Genomic DNA, 15,152 nt, shown 5'->3' on the forward strand with positions numbered 1-15,152 from the left:
GAAAAATTTACTAACTGCGGAAAAGGGACGGCTACGAGTTTATACACGTTTGGGACTTCCGATAAATCTAAATTTAGCATTTTCAAACAAACGGCGGCTGAAAAGTTGTAAGTTCTGTCAATGCGTTTGGTCATATTTTCCCAAATTGTTGTCATTATTTATTTGTAGAATGTGTTATAGGAAAAGATAAAAAAAAATGTGTATGTTCGCATGGTCTAATGTGATCAGACAGAAAATCTTTTTACGTCTATCTTGAGGATCATGTAAACACCTTTGAGACCACCCCTCGGGTATCATTTTGGAAATCTTACCTGACAGATTCGTAATATTCTTAACATATATATACAGAATTGTTCAGAAGGGGTAGAAAATACTTTGTGTAAAGGTCACCTTGTTCGGTAACATGTATTTTGTCTTACATCACATCATACTTCGATTGTCCACATATTTTCTAAAATTTTTGTAAAAAATATCGAACTTATTTTTCTAACATATTTTTTCTCTAAATTTGTTTCTGTTGTGTGTCTAACATATTTACCCAGGTACTCCGGGAAATGAAAACTGATTAACTGATATATTTATTTATTGGCAGTGGCTACGATTACGGTACCGTAATCCTAGCCCCCGGTTCTAGGATTACGGAAGTTCCGTATTCCTAGACAACCCTATGAGATAGATATGCTATGAGAATAGGCTAGGATTACGGAAGTATTTAAGAGGCATCATTTATTTATTTTAGGACATGCATAAATGACATTGTAAACTTACACATTTCACTTAAAATTAATTTCACTAATATTTCGTGCTATCGATCGGTCGTTTTGGGTTAGTATAATCTTAATGGCGGTGCGCGAAAATTATAGCATGTAATTATAGAAATGTTTCGTATATACCTGCATTTTTTCATCAGGTCAACACAAATGGTATTTAATAACATACAATATGGTTATAAATCATAAAATTCAAAGTATAGAATATTTTTTTTAATCTAACTTTGACACTCATATTTCTAATATATTTCCGCGCGCCGCCATTAAGATTATACTGACCCAAAACGGCGGATAGATAACACGAAATAATAAGGCAGGCATAAAAAATTAAGTGAAATAAGTAAGTTTACAACATCATTTATGCGTGTCCTAACATGCATTTTATGCCTCCTAAAATACTTCCGTAATCCTAGCCTATCCTCATAGGGTTGTCTAGGAATACGGAACTTCCGTAATACTAGAACCAGAGGCTAGGATTACGGTACCGTAATCGTAGCCACTTCCTTATTTATTTTCCTAGAGATTTAGGGTTATTTATATCTTTAATTTTGTTGAAAATGAAATAAGAAATAAGACTTCATCAGAATTTCCCCTTAAACTTGCATAGATCTAAATGGTTTACAGATAACAAAGTTCATCCGATTTCTTACATTTTCTTTCGGAACGAAAATAACCGAGGAACACCAAAATAAATCACGGGGATTCGAACTGGCAGAAAAAAAGATACGGTATAAAGATTAAGGTCTAGCTGTATATCACAAAACAACAGATTTTTTTAGCGAATGAACAGCATCTTTACACACAACTTATCTGTCCAATACATGTTTTACTGTTCTGTCCGATGGAGTTGGATTCTTAAAATATTCTAAATGAGTTGTCCCCCTTTAAATAAGAATGCCATTTGTAAAGAAAAAGATGTAAACAATTGTCAAAACGATGTTTTACCTAGTTATGTAAAGTTTAAACACTCACACGATGTTGAAAATGCATCAAAACGAAGACAGGTAACAGCTTTTTAGAAATGGTGAGTTTTAAAGGCGCTGGACTGTCCAGAAGTGTGGCCCCTTCATGTAGTCCCTTTCCGGAATTCAATACATATATGAATAAATTGACAATAGTTTTGTACAATAATATAAATGTTTTATATGCTGTTATATTTTCACGTAACACAATGCTTTCTTTCTATGATTTGAAGACGTTCAAACTTTTTTCTCCGAAACATGGACCTAAACAAGACAATGTTAAATATTTTGGGGAAAAATATTTTTAATGATAGTTAATTCTTAGTATATTTATGTTTTCCACACATTTGTTAGCTGTAACGGGATACCAGGGACGTTTTCACAAACAGTTTCTTTAATTTAATGTTGATTATTAAACAATCAGTTCTGTGCCGATTATCAATATAGTTTGTTAAATAACAAAATAAATTATGAGGTGTATATTATTATGCCTAATTTATTGATTAATTTATTTTTTGCTGAATTTCAAATAGAATTCATTTAAGAGTAAGATTCACTCATTAATCTGTTATCAACAGTTTATTTTACAACAAACTAATCGGTACGGAACAGGGTATTCATTTGGAGTTCCTCGGTTATTTAGGTTTTGAAAAAGAATTAATGTAAACAATCTGGTGAAGGCTGGTATCTGTATACCATTTTTGATCCAAGTTTTTAAGTGAACAAAGTTGTAAGGGGGGATAAACTGGTTTCAGGTTGTCTGTCCGTCCGTCCGTCTGTCCGTAGACACAATCTTGTGTGACCATCTCTCCTCATCCCCTTGACACAATTTAATGAAACTTCACACAAGTGATAAGTAACAACAGTAGTTGTGCGTGGGGCATGCTAGGTTCTTTCAGAAAAAAAAATTGCAGAGTTACGGGACTTTGTTTTTTTGTTACTATACTATATACATAGACACAATCTTGTGCGCACCATCTCTCCTCATCCCCTTGACACAATTTAATGAAACTTCACACAAGTGATCAGTAACAACAGTAGTTGTACATGGGGCATGTTAGGTTCTTTCAGAAAAAACATTTGCAGAGTTACGGGACTTTGTTTTTTGTTACTTTACTATATACATAGACACAATCTTGTGCGCACAATCTCTCCTCATCCCCTTGACGCAATCTAATGAAACTTCACACAAGTGATCAGTAACAACAGTAGTTGTTCATGGAGCATGTTAGGTTCTTTCAACAACAAAAATTGCAGAGTTATGGGACTTTGTTTCTTGTTAACATACTATGTACGTAACAGTCTGCATATGCAATCTTGTGTGCACCAAATCTTCCGAACCCTTGCACACAATTTAATGAAACTTCACAAAAGTGATCAATACCAACCCTAGTTGTGCATGGTGCATGTTACGTTCTTTAAGATAAATATTCTTCATAGTTATGGGACTTTGTTTTTTGTTACTATACTGTATACATACAGTCTATATACATACAGTCCACATAATTATGCAATCTTGTGTGCGTCAAATTGCAATGTACTGTGTCAGTGCATGCGGGGGGTACATTCATCACCTTTAGTGATAGCTCTAGTTTGTATTTGGGTTTTCCAGTTTAGTGTATGGTTTCAAATGTAATATGTAAGCTGGTATCTCAGTACCCACTAATGGGAATGGATTGAAACTTCACACACTAGTTCACTGTCATGATCTGACATGCAGTGCACAGGTTCCATAACTCTACTTTGCATTTTTACAAAATTATGCCCCTTTTTCGACTTAGCAGTTTTTGGTTAAGTTTTTGTATGTAAGCTGGCATCTCAGTACCCACTAATGGGAATGGATTGAAACTTCACACCATTGTCCACTGTCATGAACTGATATGCATTTTACAGGTTTCATAACACAGTTTTGCAATTTTACAAAATTATGCCCCTTTTTCAACTTTTATTTTCATTCATCTGACAAGGCGGTTGAATAGTCGAGCGTTGCTGTCCAAACTCCTCCGACAGCTCTTGTTTTATTAATGATGCCATTTTGTCCAAGATGTTGCGGTTCTCGGGAAACAATAAATGCCAGTCAGTTGGACTGCATCTGGGTTAAAAAACAGCGAACTGCATCAAAATTTTGTGGTCCTGTCCGTCGGACCGATGACTTTCTGGAACTCTGTGAATAACCGAGGAACTCTAAATTAATACACTGTTCCATGCCAGTTAGTTTATTGTAAAATAAAATTGATGACAGATTAATGAGTGAATCTAAACCCAGGGATCATCCTACAAGGCGATTTGAGTGATATCGTCGCTTTAAAATCTGCCACTTCGCCTAATTATCGCCTCCAGTCGAAATCCGAATCGCCAAGTTTTTCTGAGTGTTGTAATCTGTTTACTTAAAGTTGTAAAACTTGATGCATACTCCAGATTGAATTACCGATAAATCCTTAGTCAACCCCGCCTACTCGCCTGTCAGACTTCAGCCAATCATATAGTTAATATCCCAGTGTTGTCCATTCTTTCACATAATGGGTAGGTTGAGACTTTTCTCTGACTTAAGACATGGTCCTCACGAAAAAGTCAAGATTTGTCAAAACTCGAGATCAAAGGTTTGAGTCTTCCATTACGTGTCCAAACCCCTTGAAGGATTTTCACGAAACTTGTGTCACAACTCAAGGTCAGTGGAGCCCGCCCGCTTAGCTCAGTAGGTAAGAGCGTTGGTCTACGGATCGCGGGGTCGCGAGTTCGATCCTCGGGCGGGGCGTATGTTCTCCGTCCCTATTTGATAAACGACATTGTGTCTGAAATCATTAGTCCTCCACCTCTGATAATTCATGTGGGGAAGTTGGCAGTTACTTGCGGAGAACAGGTTTGTACTGGTACAGAATCCAGGAACACTGGTTAGGTTAACTGCCCGCCGTTATATAACTGAAATACTGTTGAAAAACGGCGTTAAACCCAAAACAAACAAACAAGGTCAGTGGATTGAGCCTTCCATTTTGTGTCCACTCTGTATCTCCTAAACTCCTCAAAGGATAATCATGAAACTTTGGTCAAATGATCACCTCATCAGGACGATATGCAGAACCCACGAGTCAGCCATGTTGGCTCAAGGTCAAGGTCACAACTCGGGATCAAAAGTTTGAGCCTTCCATTTTGTGTCCAAACCCCTTGAAGGATTTTCATGAAACTTTGGTCAAATGATCACCTCATCAAGACAATGTGTAGAACCCATGAGTCAACTGTGTCGGCTTAAGGTCAAGGTCACAAGTCAAGGTCAAAGGTTTAGCCTTCCATTTGGTGTCTGCTCTGTGTCTCCTAAACCCCTATAAGGATTTTCATCAAACTTGGCTTTTGCAGCCATATAGAGACTTCGTTTATAGTTTGATTTAATACAAACTTGCAAAATATCCTTAACAACAATAGATCTTGGATTCCGTGATGAATCCATCAGATCCAATCATAGGTTCCAGAGTTATGTCCCCTGATTGACCTCTAAAAGAGGCAAAATTTGTTTATTTTTACCTTGCGAACAAAATAGAAGTGACTTTTTACATTTGATTTTAACCACTCTTACACGCAACTTAAGTCACAATAAGATCTTGATTCCTTTAGAAAACCGGCTAGATTCTTTCATGGATTCTAGAGTTACTCCCCCTGAAAGGGGCAAAATTTTGTATTTTTGCCCTTTCATCCATATATATAGAGGTTTCATAATTAATTTATGCTTTGATTTGATACAAATTTGCACAGAATGTTTATCTTGATGATCTCTAGGCCATATCCGAAACTGTGTCATGTTGGGTCAAAAACTAGGTCACCGGGTCAAATCAGTGGAAAAGCTTGTTTATATATTATACCCTAGAGGTCACATTTATGGCCCTATCTTCATGAAACATGGTCAGAACACTTTTTTTTTTTACCTTTTTATGCCCCCAACATCTACTGATGCGGGAGGCATATAGTGATTGCCCTGTACGTTGTCCGTCCGTACGAGGTAAACCAAATGGGACTGTTTCGTCTAGCATCAATACCCCTTACTAGAATGACTTGATACTAAATGCAGATGTAACCTGTGACTATTCCTCATCTTCAGACATCACCTGACCTCAGTTTGACCTTTACCTCATTTTGTACTAAAGTTGCTTTATATGGGCCATCTCTTGGTTAACCAAATGGGACCGTTTCGTCTAGCATCAATACTCCTTACAAGAATGAATTGATACAAATACAGATGTAAACTGTGACCATTCCTCATCTTCAAACATCACCTGACCTCAGTTTGACTTTGACCTTGACCTCGTTTTGGACTTAGGTGCAAAATCTATCGACAAGGATGCCACTGGTGGCATGAAGCGTTTATTGAACGCAGCTCCTTGTTTGTCTTTTGAAAGTGTCTACTAAATTTTCTAGTATCTCTTCATTGAGAGACTCTCAGACACTCAACGGTCAGTAAAACCTTCACTTGCGTACAATGTTTTATCGAATGTTTTATCACGGGTATGATCCCAGGATGTGTTTAATTCGTCATCAGCGTTCGCTGATCTTACCAAATTCTGAGACGTTATCGTGGTGGCCTGTTTCTCGGCACTTGTATTAATGGCAAAGCCGAAGCTAGACAGCTTTTGGTTGTCAGCAGCATACTTTTCAGTGACTTTCTTTGTATAAAATTACTCATAATTTCTCGGCATATTTTTATTTCTGTTGAAAATTGGCGAGCTTGATGAAATGCGATCGTGAACAGGAACTGTTATTCAATTAACACAGGAACAACATTAACTCGATTAAATATAAGGAATAAGAATCAAAACGGAAACTAATCGAGCTAGTATTGGAAACCTAAAAATTGAGGCTACCACAGAATTGGTATTTTTATGCCCCCGAAGGGAGGCATATAGTTTTTGAACCGTCGGTCTGTCAGTCTGTCGGTCTGTCCGCATTTTTCGTGTCCGGTCCATATCTTTGTCATCGATGGATGGATTTTCAAATAACTTGGCATGAATGTGTACCACAGTAAGACGATGTGTCGCGCGCAAGACCCAGGTCCGTAGCTCAAAGGTCAAGGTCACACTTAGACATTAAAGGTTATTGCATTGATGGGCGTGTCCGGTCCATATCTTTGTCATCGATGGATGGATTTTCAAATAACTTGGCATGAATGTGTACCACAGTAAGACGACGTGTCGCGCGCAAGACCCAGGTCCGTAGCTCAAAGGTCAGGTCACACTTAGACATTAAGGGATAGTGCATTGATGGGCGTGTCCGGTCCATATCTTTGTCATCGATGGATGGATTTTCAAATAACTTGGCATGAATGTGTACCACAGTAAGATGACGTGTCGCGCGCAAGACCCAGGTCCGTAGCTCAAAGGTCAAGGTCACACTTAGACATTAAGGGATAGTGCATTGATGGGCGTGTCCGGTCCATATCTTTGTCATCGATGGTTGGATTTTCAAATAACTTGGCATGAATGTGTACCACAGTAAGACGACGTGTCATGCGCAAGACCCAGGTCCGTAGCTCAAAGGTCAAGGTCACACTTAGATGTTAAAGGTCTTTTTTCATGATAGTGCATTGATGGGCATGTCCGGTCCATATCTTTGTCATTCATGCATGGATTTTAAAATAACTACGCATAAATGTGTGACACAGTAAGATTATGTGTTGCGTGCAAGACCCAGCTCCGTAGGTCAAAGGTCCTAAACTCGAACATCGGCCATAACTATTCATTTAAAGTGCCATCGGGGGCATGTGTCATCCTATGGAGACAGCTCTTGTTTGGCAGATTTTTGGGAAATTTAAATCTCAGAATTGGGAAAATAAGCAAATTTGTGCAGTTGAGATGGGGCCCAAATTCGGCCCCAAAATCAGCCTTAAAAAACACACACAGTCAAATCAAAGGAAAAGCTTGTTAACATTGTTGAGGCCACATTTATGACCCTATCTTCATGAAACTTCGTCAGAATGTTTATCTTGATGATTCCTAGGCCAAGTTTGAAACTGGGTCATTTGGGCCAAATACTAGTAAACACCTACTCAAATCAAAGGAAAAGCTTGTTAACATTGTTAGAGCCACATTTATGACCCTACTTCTGAACTCGTCAGAATGTATATCTTGATGATTCAGGCCATAGTTTAACACTGGCGTCATATTCTGTCAAATACTAGTCCCTGTTTCAAATCAAATGAATACTTTTAACACATTAGAGGCATAATTCCAAAATGCCTATGTAAGAAATTTCTCTTATCGCCATTTTACAGGCTTTGATCACTAACCTCTTGTTTATATTGTTTTGACCGTTAAGCAATTAGGACATGCCGCTTCAGTATTTTCCATTCTCCACCCAATCGCCTTAAGTTCAAAAGCTATGCTTCTCCCCGCCCCCCCACCCCCTCTAAAAAAAAAAAACAAAAAAAACTATAAAAAAATGTAAAATTCCTGAATGATTGTAACAATCAACATTAACAATTAAAATTTTGTTAATTTGTTGTTGTTATTGTTGTTTTACAGAATGAAGTTTTGCTTCTTTCTAAGCTTTCATGTGTATATATCAAAAGTATTCATGAGTCAAGTATTCAACAATTATTAAAAAGCTATCTCACATTTCCAAACTTAATTATAAGAAGAAAATTCTTTATATATAAATTATGGTGTCATTCAGTTTCCCCAAGTTCCACAGGTGATGGTAGTATTTCCTAAACAGTCAGGGGTGTAGCTGTTTTAAGTTATGTAACTTATTATGTCTCCCCCAGGAGACATACTGTTTTTGCCCTGTCCGTCCGTCCGTACGTCACACTTCATTTCCGAGCAATAACTGGAGAACCATTTGACCTAGAACCTTCAAACTTCATAGGGTTGTAGGGCTGCTGGAGTAGACGACCCCTATTGTTTTTGGGGTCACTCCGTCAAAGGTCAAGGTCACAGGGCAGGGTTTTTTTGCCCGATTTTATAGCCGTTATTCGGTCATGTTCCCAATTGAAAATAGTATCTTTTTTTCCCAATTCAAAGCAAAAAATTCCCAATTCAAAGCCAAAAAAAAATCAAGAAAAATCGATCAGTTTTACCGAGAAAAACAGCAAATATGTCTTTACCCCCGCATCTTGATTTGTAAAATTCCCGATGAAAAGTCGCCCGCCATCTTGAAATTTGAAAAAAATACATCGGTATGAAAATAACCGATAATTTAGCGATAAAGTTACAAAAACTTATCCAGTTTACAAAGAATCAATTATAAATGCAATGCCCTAGTTATGTTTTCATAAATAATTTATCAAAATGTTTTTATAAGGCCGAAATTTGAGTTCAAAGTGCCTGGCCGCAAGCGTCACTATACTCCGAAATTTCGAGTTGAAATTTAGACACAAAATACGTTCATTCAACTTAAATGATATTATTTATTTTGCATTTAGGGGTTATATTTGTCTAGCATTGAATTAAGATAACAAAAAGGAAGAGAATTAAGTTTAAATTACCAAATTTTTTGAGTTATATTGGAAAAACAACGGACAGCGACGCTCGCGGGCACCTGTTATAACTCGGAATTCGGAGGTTATTAATAAAACCCGGACCGGCCCGGCCCGGCCCAAACCACGGAAATAGCCGATTCCGATTGTACGGAAACCACCGGAAACTTACGGACGGAAGGCTAATATAATTACGAATGATATCGTGTCCATATCAACTTACATATTTAGAATTTAGTAAAAAAAAAAAACACTGAACTTTATGATGCCCGCGAGGAACTTCTTTGATGAATGGGTTAAGACTGTGTTCTTTCTGGTTGCAAAAACGTCTTAATATGATTTGTAAACTTGTACACAGGAAGTCGTTATACATAGCGTTGTTTTGACGAGCCTTCTAATTAGTTCCCGATATTTTGTATCGTTATCATTATATACTATTTTATAATTACGTTTTGTCCAAAAAATTGTTATATTTCGAAGAACGGATATCCTCTCGGGCCTCAAAGAGTTTTTGTTTCACATGTGCATTCCCAAAGCCTAAATAATTCTTTGTGTCCGGTAAACATGCCTAAAATAGTTAGTAATAGGCAGGGTTTTTTTGATACTTTTTGTTCAATGAGACTTTACAGAAATTATTTTATGTCAAAAAAAGAAAGAAATGAATACGAATAATTTCAATATCACTGACAATTTTAAAGAATAGAATGAGCACTTTTTATTAAAAAGTTTTTAAAAAATCTCAAAGACCATAAAACATTTAGGGTCATGTAAAAAAATTAGGATAGGCGGGATACCGATTACGCACGAAGAATGCAGCGTTGAATATTGAAAATTTTACACACGGTACCCCATATTTTAAATATTCCTGTATAAATATATAGGAAACAAATGTGAGATAGGTTTGTTCACGCAGTATTCTGAGTATCTCTTGAACTTAGTCGACTGAATTGACGTACGATGAAAGTCACACATTGATAAATTGTGGTACATTGCAGTTTTGGCATAGTCTTTGTACTTTCAATATTCGATTTCATATTCGGCAGGTGCTATGATGTTTTAACATCTTTTTTTTTTCTTTTTTTCAAGTTTGCAAGTATACTCTGAATAACTGACTTACTTAAGTTATATTCAAATTAGTTCAAAACTATATAGAGTAGAATCGAGATACAAAGTTTACCATTTTTTCATTTTTGTACAGATGTCTCGTAATCCGGAGGTCGCGGGGTCGGATCCTGTCAGCGGATTTGACCGTAACTCCAACAGTCCCTTCTTTCGGTGAGAGTACTGGTTAGTGTCCAGAAGCAGTCATCGAGTGTATTTCACATAGTTGGTGAACCAAAACTCGACGCGAAAAAGAAATCTTTTAAATGGGACAAAATTACCATTTAACTGCACTCAATATATAGAACGATTCACAATGTTTCGTGAAAAAAGACCAAGTAAAAATTTGTTAAGGTTCGTTTGGATATTTACCAATGCTCTACACTTCCAGATTATGCATTTAGATACTTCAAGATTAAACTTCAATGGTTAGACATATCTTGCAAACTTTGCAATTTATTTAGGTTGATTTGATATATTATTGTATACAGAATACCTTTCAGTCAGTTTGCTAGTGCTCGGCATTTTTGATACATAACAACAGAAGAATCGTTTGAGCCCGCTAATCATAATTTACAAATAAGTCTGGGAAAAAGAAAAAGAAAACTTGAATGATGTTGTTTCTTCAAATCTCACAAATTTCTTCATTAAGATTTTTTTTGTAAATTTATCAATATCACAGTGTACTGCAGACGATTTATCTAACATTGCTACTTAACTATGGTCACGTGACCACAACCGGAAGTGAACTGTACTTGGATCTATATTGAGCAGCTTTAGCTGTCGCATTCTGAGACCCTACGTTTGTAGTTTTTCATTGGTAGAACCAAGCCTATTGTAACTAGCAAATTAAACTGTTGCTTTTTTATATACAGATAACTGTACGATAGTTTGCAGTTTTTTACGAAGGATCTGAGTGTAATTCTCCAGCTAAAATGGTGTTGTTAAACTGCCCATGTGTGGCCAAAATCCATAAAGCATCTCAGAAAAGTTTTAACCTTACATATTTTTCAACTTTACGGTAAAGAAAGTGTAATGAGCGGGATTTTCCAAAAACAAGTTGCATCCTTCATAACTTGTTTAAATAATAGTAAAAGTTGATCTTCACCCGATATTACATTGTATTGAAAAGATAAAATTCGTACTTCTTACGCAAATCGCGTCGAGAAATCACATTTTCGCTCAACCCTAAATATATATATGTTGTGACGTTTCTGTTTTTACGAAGATTAATTTTTTTTGGTTGTCCATTATATCCAAAAAGTAATTATGTTTCATTTGGTATACCAGGCCCATTGAAACCTATATGTTTTCAAACGGAATGACTAAGTAGTGTGTTCTTTTTTCACAAATACAATTATGATAAAAAAAATGAATTGTAATATGAGCGAAAAATAAACAGGGGTCTCCTCTTCGATTTCGCGGTAATTGTCTTAATCTTCTCTTACCCTATTTTCACGCGCAGCTATTGCACACTCAATTTTTACATACAAATGCTTGTATCTAAGGAAAAATAAGTTAATCACCAAAAAAGTTTACAACTGCATACATTTCATTTTAATTATATCTTATTTGTTAGCCATTTTCGATTTCTTTCCGATCGTTACGCGTGTATACCTGAATACATGTTACACACAAAAGCGGCGTAATGAAAAACATAATATAGTACTTCTTATTATTAACATTTTACTGATCGTTCGCCACTCAGTATGTATCTTTTATTTTCTGAAAATGTTCCTGAAATGTTTTTGGATGAAATAAAATTATAAAATGACTACCAGGTTCATTTTCATGCTGCGGTGCTAGGAAAATTTTGACTGTGCATATCAAAGTCCGACCAACTTAAAAGTCAGAATTAGCCGGGAAGAATTATTCCTATTGTGGCCTTTTAGGATTTTAAGCCCATTTTCGTCAACATTTATTATACATTTACATTTAAATACTAAACTCTTTCTCTACAGTAACTTACAATTGTCGCATTGAAAAATATTAGTCACGGATAAGGTATTTCGAGGATCACCCTCTCAGGAATACATTATTTATTTTATTATACGAAAAATTAATGAAATGATTTATTTACATTAAAAAAGTTATTACTTACCAAATAATGAAGACAGAATTAAGGAGGCTTTACCAGTAAGCACTTAGAAATTGTCGCGACTTTTGCTGTATAAAAATACTTTTTGATAGATATAGTCTTGAGGTTACATAACGCTGTATTTATGGGCATACTTCACAAAATCAGCAGCAGTAACATTCGAAAAACGGCAATAACTACGGAACATATAATGAGAGCACTTATTTTCTTAGTATTTAGTAGTTAGTTAATTTCCAATCTGATGGTGACAGTTTCAGTTTAATATTTGATGAAAATTGTTTTCAAATGTTGCATGTAGAACAAATCATTCAAAAGCAGAAACGAAAAATAGGCCGGGTTCACACATGTATGAACACAAGATAAAGTAATTTAATCCTATGTATAAATAAGCGCATCGTCTTTTAATCAGTACGAAAGTATCGATTTTACATAGGGAGACATGAAAATGTAATGTCACATGCTCAGAAAAACAAAATAGCGTTGTTGCGCATGCGATATGAAATTATTTTTATATCATTAAATCTATATTTATAGTCCTTTCCATTGTTCTAGATGTAGTCACATGTTCAACGATAAAAAGTCGTATTTTCTCGAAGGCGGAGCCTAACACACGTATTGACCTCCAGCTGTGACGTCCACACGTTATTACGTTAAAAAACAATGCGATGTCGTATACAATTAACCACGAAAGATGACCTAAGGTTGCATACATTTGTATCTAATGTTTATACTTATGAGTAGGCTGGATTTAATAATAAAACAATTGTCGCCTTTTATGTGTGGTAGATATGTGGATTTATCGACCTGTTAAAGCGATATCAAGTCGATAAATTCGCCTGAGGTTGATGTTGCTTTTATCAGGCCGATAAATCCACATATGAGCCACGCCATGAGAAAACCAACATTGTCTATTGCGATTAGAGAAACCGTTAGCAAACAGCATGGATCCTGACCAGACTGCGCGGATGTTGGTTTTCTCATGGCGCGGCTCATATCGACCTCACCAAAAGGCAATTATTGTATAATATCACATGCGCAGAAATTGAAAATAACGATTTTGCGCACGAGATATAAAACGCTTGTAAATAAGATTATTATTCAAGTTAAACTAATGGGAAAAATTGCATTGGACATTGTGTGGGGTATAATACTTTAACATCTGAACTGCACACATTTGTAATCCATGCTTTGAAATGTTCATTTAAAAACAAAAAAGTTAACATTATGTGAATAGTTGTATAAGCATAGGCTGAAATAGTTCGAGTCCGACCAGACCGGTTTTCTTTTTAATTCTGTGTTAAAAAGATATGCTAGTATTATTTCAAATATAAAAGACAAGAAATCAAAAATAAATAATCTAAAAACAAAAGAAAAACGTTAGCAGTAAATTGTTAAAACACGAAAGTTCATTGCTATCACTACCCTCCCATTTCCATATTACATATTTACCTCTTTTTTTTATTGTTGTGTTTTTAAACAGACTGAGCGGGCATGTTTCGGGGTGGGGTCCGGGGTTTTAACTTTGCGACCGATCTTCATATTCTATACTCAAGTTCATTCATTTCTACAACTTACTGTAACTTCGGGTATCATCTCCATACATATCACCCGGTTTTGTTTAAAGCTAAATCATATGATTTATCATTTGAGCAACATTTTATGATATTTTTTTTCAGTTTTCTTGTATTTCAGGAACAAAGACTTATTACACAGAGTTATACCTCTTCTGGAAATGTTTACTTCGATACTTTTTATGAAATTTTGTAATTGTCTCCCTTTAATATGAAAAAATGTAAAAAGTGGACTATTTTTTTAGCTTTTGATATAATTTATAGTTTTATATTCAAATTTGAATACTTCAACAACCTGAAACAAATGGCAAGTATGAAAACAGCGCATAGCTTCGAAGTTCATCTATTTTCGATCTGTCTTGGTCCGAGATAGGCAAAAGGAGTATAATAATAATTTCATAAACTTACATTTCTAATTAATTTTCGCAAAATGTGTACTTATCAATGCAGATCTTTGACAACATTAAAATAAGAGTGTTTATATTCATATGTTCCTAAGGCAATATATTTTTATTAAATTAATACTTAATATGCTAAAACGCTATCTTGGTCGGGCAACCAAATTCATAAATACTTCCAGTGCACGGTATAGACCCTTTCGCTGTACTACAAAACTAGTGTCACATCGTTAGGTGTGAAATAACGACGCACCATTAACTAGCCTGTCCAGTTCTGTTGAGTGAAAGTATCCTGCAAACTGCTATCTCGTGTCTGTACGTTACCGACTGCCGAACGTATTACTTCTTTGATTGAATGTGATTCAAATATCTTGTTATTTTAGGTCTTTGCTTATGTCAAGTGCAATACTTCATCAAACATACGTATCATCAATATTAAATACTTTGCTTCTACTTTTGTAATAATAAAATAAAATATACATAAATTTGCCTTGATTAAGATGACGGTATTACCATTCGTAATTATATTAGCCTTCCGTCCGTAAATTTTCGGTGGTTTCCGTACAATCGGAATCGGCTATTTCCGTGGTTTGGGCCGGGCTGGGCCGGTCCGGGTTTTATTAATAACCGAATTCGGATAACATCTTTTCGGATACGAACGTTCAAGCATACTTTATCCTGTTATGTGTGACGGCTTTCTAGCGTTTAATTTTCATTTTGAAGTTTAATGGTGAAATGTTATGCAATCATCGCCTTCTGTAGCACAGTGAAATATCCTAGTGACTTCTGTCAGCAG

The 15,152-nt window shown here is 35.8% G+C and overlaps 1 protein-coding gene across 1 annotated transcript in view; it reads left to right on the forward strand.

Annotated features, from left to right (window-relative positions):
* Positions 1-283: 283 nt before the first annotated feature.
* Positions 284-15,152, forward strand: part of LOC128553220 (uncharacterized) — a gene marked incomplete at its 3' end in the record, with an annotated part of 36,052 nt that continues 21,183 nt past the window's right edge. Inside the window, exon 1 of the mRNA XM_053534340.1 lies at positions 284-398. The remainder of the gene's footprint in view (positions 399-15,152) is intronic.

The sequence above is a fragment of the Mercenaria mercenaria genome, unplaced genomic scaffold (genome assembly GCF_021730395.1).
Source record: "Mercenaria mercenaria strain notata unplaced genomic scaffold, MADL_Memer_1 contig_3599, whole genome shotgun sequence".
Classification (NCBI taxonomy): domain Eukaryota; kingdom Metazoa; phylum Mollusca; class Bivalvia; order Venerida; family Veneridae; genus Mercenaria; species Mercenaria mercenaria.